The following is a 21972-nucleotide window of genomic DNA, read 5'->3' as shown; positions in this document are numbered from 1 at the left end:
TTTCACAGAAACACAGTCTCCTTTGCCAGATATTAAACGGCTGTTACTGTCATCGTCATAATACTTAATAACTTTACTGATTGTGTTTTCATCTACCAAATTAGATGCAATTTTCTTTTGTAATGCTGGTAAAATTTCCTGTTCTTTTACTAATTGCCTTGTTAACTTAACAAGACGTTCTGACACACTAAATTCATCACTAACTTTTGCTCAACTCCAAGAATTCGGCAGTAAACTGATAATCATAATTTTATCCTCTTTGTTTGAAGTACTGCATTTACTTTTAGTTTCTCCATCAAATCATCATATTCAGTTGGTGAAGTTTCAGAACTTCCATCTGTTTTAGTACAAACTGTATTTTGAAACGAAACTTCCAAATTCTTTTTGACTGTAGCTGCCACTTTCTCAATTTTTGTATTCAAGGCACTTGGTCTTTTATCTTGAGTTTGTTTTCTAATTTTACTAGCAGGCGATATACCCAGGATTTCACAAGCTGTATCTACTTTTTTAATGGTTGCTGATAAGTCACAAAACTCTGTATCTGAGGTTTCACTGTTTCACTATCCTTTCTCTTATGAATTACAAATATCTTAGAATAACATGTTGGACACAATGATTTTTCTGGTATTACGTTGAGAAAAGGACTTTTATTTTCAGAATAATGATCAAATGTTATTTCTTGCAGACAATTTGTTATAGTTTTCTTATGTTTCTCAAAAAGGTCCATGCAAGACTGAGCAAAAAGGTGATGAAATTTTTTTAAGTATTTCATTTCATGGTACTTGCATGTTAATTTAACCTCTGGGCCAACTCGTAATTAAATCAACACTTTTTCTTCTTCACCATAATCTTTGATTAAAGTAATGTCTTTAGGATATACTACATACACACTATTATGACATGCTCCATCAGTAATAGCACCAACAGAACACTGAGATACCATTTTTCAACTGCACACTTCAAGAACTTATAGCAAAATAAGTGTGAGTAGACAATTGTTGGTGTAAGGGGGAAGACAACAATCAGGCTTTTAAAGGCTTGCAGATGCAATTGTTAGCCTACTGAAACAATTACCACACCGTTGTTTCAACAAATAATCATTAGCTAATGTAATGTGGTGTGTTACATTATGCAGCTAGTATACTTTATTTGATCAGCCTACCAGGAACTGCAGTTGTTAAAAAACGTATTTCTGACTCGTGTTTGTAATCTTTTTTTCCATAACTTCCAATTGAATCTCAAAGTTGAAATTTATACTGAATTGTGATATCATATAGGTCTATTAACTGCGAAATTTTCAGATTGTCATCTTGTCCTCCAACAAATATATTGCAGGCCACAAAATGGAAAAATTTAAAAAATCCATTTTTTACAATAGTGTATTTTTTAAGTGTAAGCTGCTCACCATCGATACTCCATAAAAGGTAACTATACTATACAGTATAATAGCAGAACAAATATTAAAGCTGAGAAATTAATCTTTCTTTGGAAAACTACTGTTCAAACATTGAGTTTTTTTTAATTTGTGGCTGATAACTTTGAACTATTAAAAATATATTAAAGAATACATTCAGGTAAGTGATAATGATGTTAATTTGTAGCCCAGAGTGTGTTGAACTAAATGCATATTATCTGAAAGGCTTAGGACAGTCCACTTCTGAATAATTGTAAAAAGTGTAGATGCTTGCAAATACGAAAAAACGCATCTGACCTGGAACAAATATGGACGCCGATTCAAAATAATAAACAATTAATTTTTAAAAATATTTTTGTGACACTAAACATTGGGGAATCCACCCAGCAAATATAAAATTTTTCTGAGATGGTCAAGTAACCAGTGCGGGACCACTTGATATGAATTGACCCGTAGACATCATTAAAAAAAAAAGGCGTTTTTCGCTGCGGCGAATTCTTCTCACGAAATTTCTATCACCAACTTTCTTCTCCGAATGCGAAAATATTTTGTTGACGCTGGCGTTCATAGGGAGAAACGACCATGATAATAAAATAAGGGAAGACAGAGCTCGCACGGAAAGATATAGGTGTTCGCTTTTCCGCGCGCTCTTCGAGTTGGAATAATAGAGAATTATTGTGAAGGTGGTTCGAGCACCCCTCCCCCAGGCACTAAAGTGTGATTTGCAAAGTATCCACGTAGATGCACACGTAAATGTAGATGAATACTTAGTCAGGCTTAAAGATTACGCAGCCTGTGAAAAATAAAATGAAGATCACTGAGGCAAAATACAAATCTGGCTGTGTATCAGCAGCTACACTCACACGGACTTCTCGACAGAAAATAAAAACTCTGCACCAAAAGAGTCACAGTCCGAAAAGTCTAACAATCAGTCTCGAACGGCTGCTGATACATTTTATACCGCTATGGACTTAGGTCAGGGACTGAAGTGAGAATAGCGCTGGATGATCCGCGACTAGCGAAACACAACCACCCATAAGAAAAGAAAAAGTGGAAAAAGAACATTACTGGAATGGCTTCTATCCTTCAGCGGAATATTAATCAGCGTTAGATCAACCGAACAGGAGAACTAGGCAGTCTTCTGAGATACCAAAACTTGTAGAACGTTGCGGTTGTAAATGGAATCCAGAAAATTTTAGTTAATCGCGCTTGCATTACCTATATGCTGTTGTCGAATTTGCTTCCTGACCACACCTATAAATGCATCACTCGTGGCGCCACGTAAGCTCCAGCCAGCTTCAACAGTGCCACACGCTGGTCAACAGACACACACTAAAATGAAACACTCAAAGAAAACTACATCTATTTGACGACCTACAAATGGGAAGACTTAGTATTTTGATACTCTTCCTTTCCCTACCACCATGCCAGACCTACCACGTCACGCACTATTCTTCTGGTGAATAACCTGAGCACCCGCGGCCAAAGCATTTTTACAATTTTATTCGTGCATTCTAATTTCAGAACATATGAATGACAATAATTAGGTCAATACATAGTGCTGTTGTTGAAATTTTTGTTGTTGATGAGGTCTTCAGTCCGAAGACGGGTTCGATGCAGCTTTCCGTGCTACTCTATCCTGTGCAAGCCTCTTCATCTCAGGTTACTGGAACCTACATCCTACTGAATCTACTTAATGTATTCATCTCTTGGTCTCCTCTATGATTTTCCCCACCCCACCCTTTCCTCCGGTACTAAACTGCTGATTCCTTGATGCCTCAGAATGCGCCCTATCAGCCGATCCCTACTTCTAGCCACAAATGTCTTTTAGCCCCAGTTCTATTCAGTACATCTTTAAGAGTTACGTGACCTACTCACCTAATCTGCAGAATTCTTCTGTAGCACTACATTCAGAGAACCTTATTAAAAAAACACTTGCATGTTTTAAGCTTTAATGTATTCAGTTGTCCGAAGTCAATGCTTCCAGACCACCATTAGCGTGTTCAGAGTTGCTGGTGATTTCTGAATGTAATGTCATTGGATCCTCAAACTTCCATTTCTTCATGGATCAGCCTGCTAGCATGTTTGAACTTTTAGAACATTCGTCTTTGTTCGTAGCAAAATCCTCTTAGTTACTTTGACCCCCGTTGCATAATACACTCCTGGAAATTGAAATAAGAACACCGTGAATTCATTGTCCCAGGAAGGGGAAACTTTATTGACAAATTCCTGGGGTCAGATACATCACATGATCACACTGACAGAACCACAGGCACATAGACACAGGCAACAGAGCATGCACAATGTCGGCACTAGTACAGTGTATATCCACCTTTCGCAGCAATGCAGGCTGCTATTCTCCCATGGAGACGATCGTAGAGATGCTGGATGTAGTCCTGTGGAACGGCTTGCCATGCCATTTCCACCTGGCGCCTCAGTTGGACCAGCGTTCGTGCTGGACGTGCAGACCGCGTGAGACGACGCTTCATCCAGTCCCAAACATGCTCAATGGGGGACAGATCCGGAGATCTTGCTGGCCAGGGTAGTTGACTTACACCTTCTAGAGCACGTTGGGTGGCACGGGATACATGCGGACGTGCATTGTCCTGTTGGAACAGCAAGTTCCCTTGCCGGTCTAGGAATGGTAGAACGATGGGTTCGATGACGGTTTGGATGTACCGTGCACTATTCAGTGTCCCCTCGACGATCACCAGTGGTGTACGGCCAGCGTAGGCGATCGCTCCCCACACCATGATGCCGGGTGTTGGCCCTGTGTGCCTCGGTCGTATGCAGTCCTGATTGTGGCGCTCACCTGCACGGCGCCAAACACGCATACGACCATCATTGGCACCAAGGCAGAAGTGACTCTCATCGCTGAAGACGACACGTCTCCATTCGTCCCTCCATTCACGCCTGTCGCGACACCACTGGAAGCGGGCTGCACGATGTTGGGGCGTGAGCGGAAGACGGCCTAACGGTGTGCGGGACCGTAGCCCAGCTTCATGGAGACGGTTGCGAATGGTCCTCGCCGACACCCCAGGAGCAACAGTGTCCCTAATTTGCTGGAAAGTGGCGGTGCGGTCCCCTACGGCACTGCGTAGGATCCTACGGTCTTGGCGTGCATCCGTGCGTCGCTGCGGTCCGGTCCCAGGTCGACGGGCACGTGCACCTTCCGCCGACCACTGGTGACAACATCGATGTACTGTGGAGACCTCACGCCCCACGTGTTGAGCAATTCGGCGGTACGTCCACCCGGCCTCCCGCATGCCCACTATACGCCCCCGCTCAAAGTCCGTCAACTGCACATACGGTTCACGTCCACGCTGTCGCGGCATGCTACCAGTGTTAAAGACTGCGATGGAGCTCCGTATGCCACGGCAAACTGGCTGGCACTGACGGCGGCGGTGCACAAATGCTGCGCAGCTAGCGCCATTCGACGGCCAACACCGCGGTTCCTGGTGTGTCCGCTGTGCCGTGCGTGTGATCATTGCTTGTACAGCCCTCTCGCAGTGTCCGGAGCAAGTATGGTGGGTCTGACACACCGGTGTCAATGTGTTCTTTTTTCCATTTCCAGGAGTGTATAAGATTTTTGATGGGTGCGCCATTTGTGGGTCAGTTTTCTTTTTGCACATGACTCGCTCAAGGTACGAAAACCACTGGAAAAGATTATCCTATTAATCTAATGAAGGAGTACAGAAAGTAGTTAAACCTCCGAACACAAAGAATCATATATTGATTTACTTATCTTGTCAATGAAATCAAACGTTTAGTAATCATTACAGAATAAACAGCTGAAACGGTAACTGCAATAACAGAATAAAACTCTTTCATGGAAGCTGGAACAATAAAGATAAATTACAGTTGGGCATAATTAAACTCCTGGCACTGACAACAATGGAAGTGAAAGAAGGGGTGAGGGTATAGAACATAAATAACGAACAGGGGGAAAAGAAAGTGGAGTGAGAAATTGAGAAACGGAAAACGAAGAAAGCGTAGCTGTGAGAATTTGAGAGAAACTAGTCATATATGTTAATTTTTAACGTAAATTTCAAGAAATTTTGAAAAGGAAGTGAATCAGCTTTACCATAAATGCAGTAGAGCGCAGGCGTGTTCCAGCTAGGTGATAGGTACAGTGGTTGGGGACACAAAAAACAGAACTATTTACCATATCTAATACGATGTAGGAAACCCACTGACATTCAGAAATTGTTACAGTCATCTCGTAATGGGTCCTTTATTGTAAGGGAAACTTTTATAATTATTTCCGCAAAATAGTGGCAAGTTCAGGTAAATATGATGGAGGTGGATGACTATAACGCACCCTTCTCCCTTAAGTAGACAACACAGTCTCAGTAATATTGAGATCTGGTGACTGTGGTGGCAAGGAAATATGAGACCTTTCATCCTCGTGCTCACAGAAGCAGTCCCAGGCAACGGGAGATGTCGTCTTTGAACATAGCATCACCATTAGGGAACAAACGTTGTTCAATGGGGTGGACCTGATCAGCCAAAATGGTCACATAATACATGCCAGTAGAGCGAGGTGGCGCAGTGGTTAGACACTGGACTCGCATTCAGGAGGACGACGGTTCAATCCAGCGTCCGGCCATCCTGATTTAGGTTTTCCGTGATTTCCCTAAATCGCTCCAGGCAAATGCCGGGATGGTTCCTTTCAAAGGGCACGGCCGACTTCCTTCCCCGTCCTTCCCTAATCCGACGAAACCGATGACCTCGCTGTCTGGTCTCCTTCCCCAAAACCAACCAACCAACTTGCCAGTAATGCAACCTTGCAGATTAACCACGGGGCTCGTGGAATACCACCATATGGCTGCCCAAATCATCATCGGACTCCTGCCATATTTACTCTTTGGACATAACCTCGGCCAGAAGTGGAAAAAAGCATGAAATAAGACTCATCCGACCAAATGACTTTCTTCCATTAATCCATAGTCCAGATTTTGTGGCTTTGGCATCACATTTTCCTGTCACGGGCATTTTCATCACTGTTGAGTGGTTCTGGAATTCCAATTCATCCAGCAATTGCTTGCTTCCGGAGCTCCCTCCGTGTTGTTTTGGTGCTGACAAGATTGGCGAGTACGACATTCAGCTGTTCAATGACTTTTGCAGCTGTCGTCCTCTTACTTTTCGTCATAATGCTATGACACGATCACTTAACCCAAGTTTTCGCCCACTTTGTGACTTAGCTGGTGACGCTTTTCCATTTTCCTGTATCCGGTCCTCTTAAAGCACCAAAGGCTGTCTTGCTTACGGAAGCACCCACCATACGAGACCAACAATTTTGCCACGTTCGAATCCACTTAGCCCGACATAAAGCACTCACAACTACACAGAACACTTTTCTGACACATGGAACGTTATGCGCAGCTGCCGTTCGTTGTTAAATACAACAGCTCAACCTGTAGTGCCGGCCGCGGTGGTCTAGCGGTTCAGGCGGTCAGTCCGGAACCGCACGACTGCTACGGTCGCAGGTTCGAATCCTGCCTCGGGCATGGATGTGTGTGATGTCCTTAGGTTAGTTCGGTTTAAGTAGTTCTCAGTTCTAGGGGACTGATGACCACAGATGTTAAGTCCCATAGTGCTCAGAGCAATTTGAACCATTTTTTTCAACTTGTAGGCCTGGCCAGCATCTGCATTTATATTCGAGCAAGCATTTATGGCAATGTTTCCATATTTTTGTCTAGCCCCTGTATAACGGTAGATTGGTGATATTTACAAAAATTAAAATAAGAAACATTGTTACTCCTTGAATAATGTGCTATGGGGCCCAATTTATGTCTTTCCTAGTGGTCGAGTGATCGACAGTTTCATCCTAACTGCGGATATATGTCGAAGGCAAACCACGCAATTTGGTAAAGCCACTTATCACTTTCATCTATCAACGTCTCTCATTGTTCATCGGTTCTGCTGGGCTCTGTTGACCGGAAAACTTATACAGACTTTCATTCAGGTGACAATCGACCCCAACAAATCAGAATAAGAAATAATGATTGTTTATTAGAGCTATCTGCAAACCGTCCAGCAAATGATGATCTTCCGAACATCGGCAAATCCAGGGATTCACGCATCGGATGACAAATTTTAGTTTGATGAATCTACCCGAAATAGACGTTTGTCCTCTGATGAAACGAATACTTGACTGACTACAATTAGGGCCGGAATGGGTGGGCGGGTGGAAGAGGAATGTAACTTTGAAGTTGCTAATGCAGACTCGCCAGCCTTTGAGCAGCAAAGACGAGCGCTCGCAGAGTAATTAAGGAAGTAGGAACCGGGCCTGACTAGGAAACCTGAACTCAGTTAACACGTTTACTCCAATCACAATGGTAGCCGGTGAGGTAGTTTCCTGGAAACGGCAGATTAATCACAGTCGACATCTTACCGTCTAATGCATTACTGCTACCATAAACCTCATATATAGTTATGACCTTGTATTTAGGCGTAATAAAGAAAAACTGCTGAGGGACAGCAATTCGTCAACCAGTAAGCCCATAATTGGTCCTTTTCCATGTGAAAAATGCGAACTTCTCTGTCTGAGGCGCATATCAACGCTTCAGGTGCATGCAGACTTCTATGGGAGAAATTTTCCTCCAAGATCCCTTTACACACATGCAGTACCTTGTAGAGAGAGAAAAAATAGTTTGTACTGAAATGAGGGAAATATGTCACATTACTGCATCCATTTTAACAAGTTAAGTAGGGAAGACTTCCGATTGGGTGGTGAACTGCCATTCGTTTCGTGTTTTGGAAACAGTGTCAAGAATTATCTATTGACAATTTATCTGCAATGGAGACATATTCTCTCGTTCATTCGTAGCAGCCCAAGCCCTATAGTGAATGTATCTAACAAGGATATTTGTTCTGACGGTTCAAAACGTCATATGCCTCCCTTCTGAATTGTGGTCGCTGGGGTTTTTATGCAGTGTAAGACAGTGATGGGGAATTAACTGGGATACAAAGCAGACATACCATCTGTGGTACCAATAAGTGCTCGCACGTCCACTACATCGTTGGTCAAGTAAAGTGTTATAAGCCGATGGAAGAGCGAGCGAACTTTTTGTCTTTCTTTGAGTAACGTATTCCATTCAGTCATGCGCTTGTAATACCAGTAACCCCTCAGTGTGAAGTTCCCAACGATAAAGATGAATGTTCTGTAGTGATACTCAATCGGACCAGTAGCAGAATGGGTTGTATTGGTATTGGCGACAGTTGCAAGTTAGAATAGCTCCGTATTACAACGATCTGAAGTCATAATAGTCCAATGTCTCTCCCGGTAACGCCGTACTGCTGCAAGACGTCCTGCAGCACACGAGGTTTGCGTGTCAGCCAAGTCAAAGTGCAGGTTATTAAAAAAATGTTTCAAATGGCTCTGAGCACTATGAGGTCATCAGTCCCTAGAACTTAGAACTACTTGAACAAAACTACTAACCTAAGGACATCACACACAACCATGCCCGAGGCATGATTCGAATCTGCGACCATAACTGTCGCGCGTTTCCAGACTGAAGCGCCTAGAACCGCTCGGCCACTCCGGCCGGCGCAGGTTATTAGACATGTACGCTGATATGCAGCTATGACGCTGATATCCACGTTGTTTAGCGGAGAGAGAGAGAGAGAGAGAGAGAGAGAGAGAGAGAGAGAGAGAGAGGATGAGTAGAACTGAAGAAACTACGGAGCAAATATGCTAAAGACAATCTTGTAATAGGACGTTTTTGTTGCAGAACTGGTGTTCACTGCGTCTTGCGTTAGTGATCCTGCCTGATGAGGAATCACTCAACGGCGCAATTCTGTCATGGTTAAACAACTGTTTTATAAAACATTATTCCCATCTTAACATGGCAACCGCTACGAAACATCATCCACCCAGGATGAGATACCTCTGCCACAATACATCTTCTTTCAAATGGTTCAAATGGCTCTGAGCACTATGTGACTTAGCTTCTGAGGTCATCAGTCGCCTAGAACTTAGAACTAATTAAATCTAACATAAGGAAATCACACACATTCATACCCGAGGCAGGATTCGAACCTGCGACCGTAGCGGTCGCTCGGTTCCAGACTGTAGCGCCTAGAACCGCACGGCCACTCCGGCCGGCCTACGTCGTCTTTGCTAATTGTTACTGATGGTATTTGACGACAAGTGTTCTCAGCTCCTCTTCCCTGCACGTGTGGTGGCCTTAACCCTTTAAACTACTGACCTACATGTAGTCACAGGTCTGCAGAATTTACCAACATCAGTGGTGATGTTGAAAGAGTAGATTTGCGATCATGTCCCAGACACAACGAATGAATGTGTGGAAACGTTACTCGTGGCCGCCAACAGTCCAATAAACATACGTATTTGTAGCTACACTGACAATTCTACTGCACTACCATGAAAACTATGGACTCAACAGAATCCCCTGTACGTCTGCCCGCCTGAGGCTGTTCTGGCGATACGCTCGGAATTATTGTCATCATTCAGTTAATTTTGAATTACCTGGTTCATTTTGAACTTCATATCAAATATCGGCTGAGAACATTACTAAAGAGTGCGGCCGCTTGTGCAGAAACACGAGGGTCTGCTTACTGACCATTTAGGAAAAACAGTTTAGTATTTCATTGTCGTATAGCGTTTGCTGGGTTGCTTTCATTGCACAGACTGTCGGGAAAGATTATAAGTAACTATTGGCTAAGTAATACCTAAGGCAAGCAGTTACAAAAAATGTTACATCGATGAACGAAACGAATCCTGTGTTCAGTGTAGTCACCAAGGACGTTACGAGCTACATGGATGCGTGTATTGTCTTGCTGGAATACGGTCACAGAAAATGTTGCAAGCTGTCATTTGCCTTCACTAATTCATTGGCTCCTGGCTGATACATGGCAGTCTGCGTTACGCTTCATACTCCCACTTCCTAGAAATATGACCAATCGTAGCAACTTGTGTAAGCAACCAATGCGAATTTCAGCTCGACTGCCTGCTGGTTGGAGATCTGTGATTGTTACCGTTCACGCGCGTCTAGTCGTCGTCAATATTTGAGCTGTAAACAGTCATTTCGTGCGACTACTATTTGCTGTTTCGTAAGTGTGACAGTCTGTTGGTGTTGCGGATTACGAAACAGTGGATTGTTCTAGAAGACTAGATGACGAAAGTGTGTCTGACAACAGAAGCCATGAAGGCGAACTTCTTTGTGAAAAGTGTGCAGAGCAACATTTAAGGAAATCGGTATAACAATAAAAATTGCTTCTGCGACCATGATCAAAATCTTACAAGAATATATCTTCATGTCACGAAGTTTCGTTTCGAGGATGACCAGATTAGTCAGAGATGACCAAAAGCGTGTCCCTGTCGAACGGCAAGAACAGTTGATCAGATTACAATAAGGTAACAAGCCACATTTCTTACATAGATGTTAGGAAAGAAAGTGGTCATTTCTCAGATTATTATTATTATTATTATTATTATTATTATTATTATTATTATTATTCTCGTATCAGAAACACACATGAAGCACAGTTTTTACGGTTATTGACAGATCAACACAGTTTAAATAATCTTTGATCAAAATTTGGTCACTACCAGTGCATTTTCCATTGCCTGCTGAAGCAGGTGGCTGGACACAGTCAACATTAAGCATATCTTGAACAATGTATTCTTCCCCGCAGTCACATTGGGTTTTGTTTTCTTCAGTGTACCCCAATTTTGCCAGGTTATCTTGGGATCTCCCCACTCCTCGCCGCAGCCTGTTCAAGAACTCCAGATTGGCCAATTCTCATCATGACCAGAGGGCAATGATTCTGAAAATCTTCTTCAACCAAGAGGTTAGGATATCTCAGCCCTCCATAGTTGCAGTCTGGCTTCATCAGTAGTTCATAGTTTCTCCGATGTTCTGTGAAAACTTTTCCTTTACCTTAGTATTTGTGGGAAGGGTTGTTTCCCATGCGCGGGTTGCGTTTTTTCCTGCTCCAGTTTCGTTCTTTCCATGTTTTCTGCTATTTCTCTTCGGACAGGAGGTGGTGCAGTTCCTGCAGTGTGATGGAGCCATTCGACTAGAGTTCACTTCAAGCTGCCTGTTATAATTCTGCATCTGTCAAAAATGGTTCAAATGGCTCTGAGCACTACGGGACTTAACATCTAAGGTCATCAGTCGCCTGGAACTTAGAACTACTTAAACCTAACTAAACTAAGGAAATCATACACATCCATACCCGAGGCAGGATTCGAACCTGCGACCGTAGCAGTCGCGCGGTTCCGGACTGAAGTGCATAGAACCGCTCGGCCACCGCGCCAGCCCTGCATGTGCCATTTAGGGTAATATCCACCTGTTTAGCGTACAGGACAGGCATAATCTGCAGCGGAGTAGCATAACGCCACTGCAGAAGACTAGAGGGTTTCAGCTCGGCTGCCCCAATGTGATACGGCTAGTTTTCTCAGTAGGTTGTTCCTTGTGGAGACTTTTGATCTGAAATTCATGCAGTGTTTAAAAAAAAACATTAGAACTCTGTTGAGTGTTATTCGTAGCTATTTTGGAGTGTCACAGTGTTCCTGTATAATCCCCGATCATGCCATCTTTATCTTGTGAGTGGTTTCCCTATTTCTCAGATGGAAAGCACACATTTGGGTCTTTGGGTTTGGTTCAAGATGGTTTATTCTGTAGTATTTGGAAGATCTTCAAGAGCACTCTTTAGAGTGATTTCTATTGAATCGAAGTTTGTGCTTTGGGTTGCCTGAGCGAGATCATCAGCATACAAGAAACTCCTGCAGTTGGAGACTATGGGTTGGTCGTTAGTATACATGGTGATCCATTGATGGTGACTGGGCCAAATATCTCTCGAAATACGCGTCAAACGAAAAAACTACAAAAAACGAAATTTGTCTAGCTTGAAGGGGTAAACCAGATGGAGCTATGGTTGGCTCGCTGGATGGCGCTGCCATAGGTCAAACGGATATCAACTGCGTTTTTTTAAATAGTAACCCCCATTTTTATAACATATTCGTGTAGTACATAAGGAAATATGAATGTTTCAGTTGGACCACTTTTTCACTTTGTGATATATGGCGCTGTAATAGTCACAAACATATGGCTCAAATTTTAGACGAACAGTTCGTAACAGGTATGTTTTTAAATTAAAATACAGAACGTAGGTATGTTTGAACATTTTATTTCGGTTGTTCCAATGTCATACTTGTACTTTTGTGAACTTATTATTTCTGAGAACGCATGCTGTTACAGCGTGATTACTTGTAAATACCACATTAATGCAATAAATGTTCAAAATTATGTCCGTCAACCTCAATGCATTTGGCAATACGTGTAACGACATTCCTCTCAACAGCGAGTAGTTCGCCTTCCGTAATGTTCGCACATGTATTGACAATGCGCTGACGCATGTTGTCAGGTTTTGTCGGTGGATCACGATAACAAATATCCTTCAACTTTCCCCACAGAAAGAAATCCAGGGACGTCAGATCCGGTGAACGTGCGGGCCATGGTATGGTGCTTCGACGACCAATCTACCTGTCATGAAATATGCTATACAATACCGCGTCAACCGTACACGAGCTATGTGCCGGACATCCATCATGTTGGAGGTACATCGCCATTCTGTCATGCAGTGAAACTTGTTGTAGTAACATCGGCAGAACATTACGTAGGAAATCAGCATACATTGCACCATTTAGATTGCCATCGGTGAAATGGGGGCCAATTATCCTCCCTCCCATAATGCCGCACCATACATTAAACCGCCAAGGTCGCTGATGTTCCACTTGTCGCACCCATCGTGGATTTTCCGTTGCCCAATAGTGCATATTATGCCGGTTTACGTTACCGCTGTTGGTGAATGAAGCTTCGTCGCTAAATAGTACGCGTGCAAAAAATCTGTCATCGTCCCGTAATTTCTGTTGTGCCCAGTGGCAGAACTGTACACGACGCTCAAAGTAGTCGCCATGCAACTCCTGGTGCACAGATATATGGTACGGGTGCAATCGATGTTGATGTAGCATTCTCAACACCGACGTTTCTGAGATTCCCGATTCTCGCGTAATTTGTCTGCTTCTGATGTGCGGATTAGCCGCGACAGCAGCTAAATCACCTACTTGGGCATCATCATTTGTTGCAGGTTGTGGTTGACGTTTCACATGTATCTATTCTTCCTATTTCCATAAATAACGTAACTATCCGGAGAACTGCCCGGACACTTGGATGATGTCCAGGATACCGAGCAGCATACGTAGCACACGCCCGTTGGGCATTTTGATCACAATAGCAATATATCAACACGATATCGACCTTTTCCACAATTGGTAAACGGTCTATTTTAACACGGGTAATGTATCACGAAGCAAATACCGTCCGCAGTGGCGGAATGTTACGTGATACCACGCACTTACATGTTTGTGACTAATACAGCGCCATCTATCACAAAACGAAAAAAGTGGTCCAACTAAAACATTCATATCTCTTTACGTACTACACGAATATGTAATAAAAAATGGGGGTTCCTATTTTAAAAAACGCAGTTTATATCCGTTTGACCTATGGCAGGGCCATCTAGCGGGCCAACCATAGCTCCATCTGGTTTCCCCCTTCAAGCTATACGAGTTTCGTTCTTTGTAGTTTTTTTTTGTTTGATGCTTATTTCGTGAGGTATTTTGCCCGGTCACTATCAATGGACCACCCTGTATATATACTGTACGGAACTGGAGCCAACACACCTCCCTGAGGGAGTCGATTATTCTGTAGCCTCCATCGGCTGTGCTGTCCTTGAAGGTCAGCGAAAGATCTTCGGTTCTGCACAAGATTGCCGATAAGACTAGTGAGGTTCAAATCCTTGGTTAGGTTGTAGACCTTGTTTAACAGTAATTGGTGGCTGACGGTGTCGTATGCTGCTGTCAAGTCCACGAAAACCACTCCTGCCACCTTATGGGCTTCAAAGCCATCTTCTCTGAAGTGAGTAAGACTGAATAATTGTCCTGTGCAGCTTTTACCAGGACGGAATCCAGCTTACTGAGGTATAGGCATGGGATCAGTAACATACGAAAGACGGTTTAAAGTCACTTTTTCCAGCAGTTTCTAAAGGTGGCACAGTAGTGCGATTGGTCTAAAATTCTTTGGACTGTTTCCTTTTTTACCGGGTTTAAGCAAAGCAATTACTAGGCTCTTCCGCCATACCTTTGAAATTTGAAATCTATGAACAAATTTATTCAAGAGTTGGAGAATTCATTCTTTTGTTGCTGGTCCAAAGCGCTTCGTTTGCTCAGTTCGTACGCCTTTGAAGTCAGATGACTTACCAGTTGTACTCCGTTTAATAGCCTTCTGAAATTAATTCATTCATCGTGAATGAGAGTGAAAAATTGTTATTCTCTTCTTCCTCAGTTCTTCGTAGTTTCGTTTTTTTTTATTTATGGTTGGACTTCCCATTTAGCAATAGCTGATGTGCTACTTGGCTGTCGGCGATATTTTGCTGTGTAGTGGTCTCAGTTATGTCGTTGCACAGGCGTCGCAGAACTCTCCAAGCCTTATTACCCTCTCTTCACAGATCCATGTTTTCTATTATTTTTATCCATGTTTCTCTCTTTGACGCTCTCATAGAGGAAATGAGTTTGTTTTCTGTTTCTCTAGTTAAAGCTCCTCCGAAATGATTTTTTTGAGGTCTAACAGCAGCAAATATTTGTCAGATTATTGGTGTATGTTGTGAATTTGGTATTGAGAAACAGACTGACTTTATATACTGTTGGCTAACGCTGTTGGTGGTGAATATATGGTCGGGATTGTACCCTCGCCACCACCTGCCGATGTTAAATGATGCAGGTAGTTTTGCATCGTGGATTAGGATAAGTTGATTCATTTGTGTCCACTCTCGTACTGCTATCCCATTTTTATCTTCATTATCATAACCCCAAATATTAATATTACTATGGCTGTTAAAATTGCCAGTAACCATCTGCAGGTGTTTATTTTGGTAATCTGTTGCTTTATTGACTGTTAATTCTTCACCAGGTGGTTTGTAGAGTGAGTAAATGGTGCAATTAGTTGTGTCTATAGTAAGGATTTCGATGTTATTTTTCTCTGGGAGTGGTGTGGATAGAATCTGGACGTCTGGATGAAGGAAGGCAGCGCTTCCGTATTTATTGTGTGGTCTTCCGACGGCAAGGCTCATTCCGTTTGTCTTCGATCTACGCTTATCGCAGATCCAGTGTGCTTTCTGTAAGCACACTGCGTGACACTGCTGCTGCCTGTAGTTCTTCTTCGGCTGATGTTATTCCTTCTACGTTGATTGAGATAATGGTTGTCTGTGGCCCCTAAAAAGAGCTTGTATGTGGACGTTTCTGGTGTGAAAGGTTAGCCGTCGTTTCTTGACGCCCAGGTTACGCCCAATTGCTTTTCTCAATCGCGATCTTCGGGGAGGGTTCTTTCATGTTTTTCTGCTGTAACTCTCGAAGTAGTGGCGATGTCCGTGCTCACTGCATACAACGGTATAGCTACCGGGGCAGAGACCGCAAATAACAGACCGCATAAGCCACTCTCTTTGTTATTCCCATGTTTGAAACTAACATTTGGGTCACGTGACTCTCTGTAGCAGGTCGAGTTACCGCCATTACGCGCTATTTGAACTGGAACTGAGAGTTTTTCTCATTTATAGCTCAAATCAAGCGTCGATTTTAACAATAACTTCTCGTGTTGTTTTTACACATGTAGTAGAACAGTCAACCTAATTTATACAAAATTCCTAGTTATCGTATTTACATGTGGCCAGGTGAGACATAATGCCAGTTCTTTCTACAAGCAGTAGAATTACAATTCAGTGAATACCTGATTCCGTTGCACGTTGAGTCCTTAGTTCACCATTCCTACTGGAGAAAAAGACAAAACAGTAGTCTGACAGGCGGCATTAGTCTTCAGACGATTTCTCAGCAATACGTGTGAAATGTTTTGTTATGGTTTTATAGGAAATGAAATCCATTTATGTCTATAATGTCCGGTTTTTATAAAAATAATCGTTTTTTATGACTTCCGCTTATTCCAGTACAGATACCTAAACAATGTGCATCGTAATATATTATAAGACGTTAATGAGAGAGGAAAATCTGTAGTGAGTTTGATATTAACATCCAACCATTTATTTATTTATTTATTTATTTATTTATTTACACGTCAAGTTCCGTAGGAGCAAACGGAGGAGCAAATCTTCAAGGTCATGGAGCGTGTCAGTACATGAAATTACAACATGAAAGTATTAACAGATACAAATAAAATGTTTATGAACCCGAAAAAAGTCAGTCCATAAGTTTAAGTACACGCAATCAACAATACAAAAAGAATCAGCTTAATTTTTCAAGCAACTCCACGACAGATTAGGAGGAGTGAACCATGAGGAAACTCCTCAGTTTAGACTTGATAACGCATGGGTTACTGCTAAGATTTTTGAATTCAAGTGGTAACTTACTGAAAATGGATGCAGCAGCATACTGCACACATTTCTCCACAACAGTTAAGGAAGTGCGATCCAAATGCAGATTTGATTTCTGCCGAGTATAAACAGATACACATACTGAGAGGCCAATGTCAAAATACCCAGACTCTTGAATAGGGGTCGACAAAAGGTTCGTAAACTTACGCCACTTATTCTGGGCCAAAAATATCCTTTTAGAATGGAAAGAGTTTCCCCAAAATATAATACCGTACGACATAAGCGAATGAAAATAAGCAAAGTAGACTAATTTTCGTGTCGAACGATCACTCACTTCAGATACCGTTCGAATAGTAAAAATGGCAGCATTAAGTCTTTGAACAAGATCCTGAAACTGGGCTTTCCACGAAAGTTTACTATCTATCTGAACACCTAGAAATTTGAGCTGTTCAGTTTCACTAATCATATGCCCATTCTGTGAAATTAAAATGTCAAGTTTTGTTGAATTGTTTATTAAAAACTGTAAGAAATGAGTCTTACTGCGATATAACGTTAGTTTATTTTCAACAAGCCATGAACTTAGGTCATGAACTGCACTATTTGAAACCGAGCCATTGTTGCACACAACATCCATTACTACCAAGCTGGTGTCATCAGCAAACAGAAATATTTTAAAATTACCTGTAATAATAGAGGATATGTCATTTATATAAATAAGGAAGTGGCGTGGCCCTAACACTGATCCCTGGGGCACCACCCACTTGACCGTATCCCACTCAGACCCGTTTACGCATCTTCTACTGGACGACAGCACGCAGCACGAACTAAATCGGAGTTTTGGTTTATCCTCTATAGGCACACAATGTTTGGTACCGATCAGAGTGTCTGACATCTGGAGGTTTTGGTGTAAGCTTCAGCATATATCCTGACTTCGTAGTCACGGAAATATCTCTGCAAGGATTGTGAAATAACTGTGGTTCAGTTTCACAACAAAGATTTTCGTCAGGTGGCCTAATCCAGGCCTGGCCAAGATACGCGCTAGCGTTCCTCAAGCCTTCTCAGTGCTCCGGCTTCGCCACCACCTCGCGATTCCGAGCAGGTGTGCGATTGAGATGCCTATCTGCCAAAGGCCGCACACAGTGGAAACATACGAAGAGTGTTTGCAAAACAGTGCCACTTCTTCTAACAGGCGAATATTGCGGCATATTTGTATCAGGAAACTTTCATGACTACCATTTATTTTCAACATTTTACTTTTCCGCCAAAACAACAATTTTACTACTTAATTCAATAGATGCGTTGGACATTGGTAATACCGTGGGCAAAACTACAAAAACATTACATCCAGGCATTTAAAATTAAGCTATGATACTTGTAGATGTTACGATTTTGAAATGTGTAGTGTATCTGGAACTGTTATTTGCGATATCAACAGATGATCTTGCGCAAATTAAAATCTGTTAAAACTGAACTTTGACGTTAAAGGAAAAAGAAAAGTTCGCACACACACAAGTTGAACCGGATAATCAAATAACCTTAGCGACTTGTCTGTGCAGTCCAGGCTAGTCCTGTAGGGGTAACATTTTATAAGATCTTGTAAATTACCGGACTAGACTATCAGGCCATTTAGCCTGGAGCTACGCTGTAGATCTGTCAGCTCAAGAAAGAGGTAATGAGATGTACACTCGACAGCAAAAAAAGTGGGTCACCCCTGAATTCCAACGTGCAGGATGCACCTGAATGTATGCAACCAACATAGCATACCTGTGTTGCACATAGTCGCAACCCTCCACAGTACAGTTGTAAGATACACAATGGGTACCGCTAGAGACTACTAGAGAACACTAGTCTTTATGACAGTCCATCCAGTTGCAAAATAACACCACGATAGTACAGAAGAGATCAGATAGTCCTAAACTTAATTACAATAAGTGACATTCCAAATGCTATGGGACAACTAGTTTTGTCACATAAATCGTTCAGTAATCCTTAGGCACAATTAAATATTTGAGACAGTATGTGGATTTATAAAGTTGTATGGCAATTGGAAACAAGTTCTTTGCTGTCTAAAAGATGTACCCAACACATGCTGAACGTCGTTCAACGTTCAACGGGAAGTGGTTTCACATCAACTTTATGTAACACTAAGCAGTTAAAAGAAAATGTGATAAACGGCGGCAACCACTCTACGGAAATCCCAACATCAACAGCGAATCACAAGTGATATCATTGTTCACATTACTCATTAACAGTTACTTGTTCACGAAGTTGTACTTTAAATGACATGACCAACGTCTTCGTTCTGGATCCGAATGCAAACCCAGAACGTAAAGCCATTGTTAACCAAGCAAAGCTTTGTGCCTTATCGAGATTCGATCACTAGGCAGAAAGAGACGTCAAATATTGACGTTTGCACCAGTATCTGTTATCAATTCTCAACTTGAACGTAAATGACGATAATGTTTGTACGAAAGCAGGAACCCTAACATGACAATTACCTTCTTGGTAATTAACCTCGAAAGACGTTGTATATTGTTGCATTGTCAAGGAATAAAGGATGCACATGTTTAAAATTGAAATGCCATCATGTAATGCTGGGAACAAGGATGCGAACCCAGCACCTAATCGAATTGTTGAATAAGTACGTAAAATCAGAATGTAGATATCACAATTTGTCACCAGTAGTGGGGTTGGGACCTTAAATGACGACTGAAGTTGTATTGCCTGACCGGGATTCGAACCCGGCGCCTACCGCCGTCGTTGTCTAACCAGGAACAGACGAGAAATGTCCAATGTTGGTCTACCATTAGCGAGATGTGTGCACGTTTAACTGGAAATAAGGCGACGAAAACACCTATGCTGACTGAGAGTCGAACGCCGCACACATGGTTATGAAGACACTTTAATAATCAAATTCTTATTTAGTTATAGCTAGGAGTAGTATGTTCACTTCCAAACCTTAAGGCCTTTCTGATCCCTAGTAACGTGTTGCCTTATATCTGCTATTTCATTGTGTTAATTTACAAGTGGATTGACTGCGGTAAAGAGCAATGTTCTCTAGTAGTCGCGTATCATTGAGATGTAAATGAAGTGCCTCAGCAGAAAGTAATTTCCATCGTGCAGCACGTATTGTTTCAGAGACACTGAGTACATGTTATAAGTGCACAAAACATTATATACTACGTATATACTATTATTTGGAGAAGCTGCCGCGAAACCTGTTTAATTTTACAAATGGTTCAAATGGCTCTGAGCACTACGGGACTCAACTGCTGTGGTCATAAGTCCCCCAAAACTTAGAACTACTTAAACCTAACTAACCTAAGGACATCACACACATACATGCCCGAGGCAGGATTCGAACCTGCGACCGTAGCGCTCGTGCGGTTCCAGACTGTAGCGCCTTTAACCGCTCGGCCACTACGGCCGGCTTAATTTTACATTCCGCTTAGTTGTCGTGGTTGAATACACGTTTTTTAAAGGCTACATCTAATGCACAGCGCTTACAAGAAAGTATAGTTTCCTGCGTCATGCTATTGCTAGCTAGGTGAAATATTTTGTGGTATCTGTGTTTAAAATTAATGTATTTTTGAAAGTATTGTTCGTCAACTATTTGAATAAATCGTCAACTCTGGTGTGGCTGCACATGTTATAGCATAATAGCTGTAGCTGCGTTAGTTTGTACTACAGACTTGGGTAGGTTAAGTGTAACTTTTGATCCTTCAAGGGGTGATCGTGCCCTTGCGGCCCGGGTCTGTACTAACCGCGGCTCGCGAGCTACGGGCCAGCCAGGCTGGCCGAGGCGAGACGGAAGTGAACGAGCTGGCGGTGGCGTTGGTGGGCCAACAGCCCGGGACGAGCCAGCACGGCTGCGCCGCATGCCTCTGCCTCTGCCGCTCCATTTGACGTAAATATGTTTACCTCCTCTCCTGGAATCAGTATAAGAGCGGCAAGCAGAAATACACATCAGGCTGTCTGCCGTAATGGCTCACTGGGAGAGGTCTATTAGAGGTAGAGTCAAAAAATGAAGTGGAGCCAACTCTACATGAAAAGCTAAGTAAACTAGAAAGCTTACTGTAATCTTCTCTCCTCTCAACTTTTTCATAAAAGGCTTTGTTTATTGTGGACAATAGTTCAAATGGCTCTGAGCACTATGGGACATAACATCTGAGGTCATCAGTCCCCTAGAACTTAGAACTACTTAAACCTAACTAACCTAAGGACATCACACACATCCATGCCCGAGGCAGGATTCGAACCTACGACCGTAGCGGTCGCGTGGTTCCAGACTGAAGCGCCTAGAACCGCTCGACCACTCCGGCCGGCCGAGGTAGAGTCGTCGCTCTCATTGGGGAAGGAGGATGTTCCATCAGAGAAGCTGGCAGACGGTACGGCGTACCACATACCACTGCGACGAGATGATGGAGGATCTACCTTGAAAGCGGCACCACCAACAGGGCCCCTGGCTCAGGCAGGAAGAGAGTGATCTCACAGCAGGAAGACAGGAACCTAGTGTCTAGGAGAAGAGAAAACCTCTCTCTGAATGCGAAGCAGTTGCGGCGGGATACCAACTTCCCCGGCTCCAGTGACACGATTCGCCGAAGGCTGAGGGACGCTGGACTGCATGCACGACGATCCACCGTGAAACAAGAGCTCAGCGAAGACAACGTTTTATACCAGCTAGCATTTGCGGAGCTCCATCTGAGGGCGTCGTGGGACAACGCCATTTTCACTGATGAGAAGGTGTTTTCCACCAATAACGATGGTCCACGAATCGTTTACAGGCCGCAAGGGACTCGCCATCGACGTGAATATGTAACCACGACGAGAAGAAGTGGCCGGCTATCTGTTACCTGCTGGGGTTAGAATTCTGCGAGAGGGGCGGGAATTCTTCACAGGATAGAAGTAACTGTGGACAGCGCGCAGTATGCCCACATATTGGAAAATGTGATGCTTCCGTCAGTGCGAATGCTGTACGCAGAAGGAGACGTCACATTGCAAGAGGACCATTCTCCTGTTCACAAGTCTGCATTTGTTCAGCAGCGGCTCTCCACGATTGGCCGCCACAGTCGGCTGATAGGAACTGAAAACGGATTTGGGTTTGACGTTGTGTTCGTTGTGATCACCAACGACGACATGTTGTGGAT

This window comes from Schistocerca serialis, chromosome 3 (assembly GCF_023864345.2).
Source record: "Schistocerca serialis cubense isolate TAMUIC-IGC-003099 chromosome 3, iqSchSeri2.2, whole genome shotgun sequence".
In the NCBI taxonomy this organism is placed as follows: domain Eukaryota; kingdom Metazoa; phylum Arthropoda; class Insecta; order Orthoptera; family Acrididae; genus Schistocerca; species Schistocerca serialis.
The sequence above is the reverse complement of the archived record's forward strand: the minus strand, read 5'-3'. Positions refer to the sequence as shown.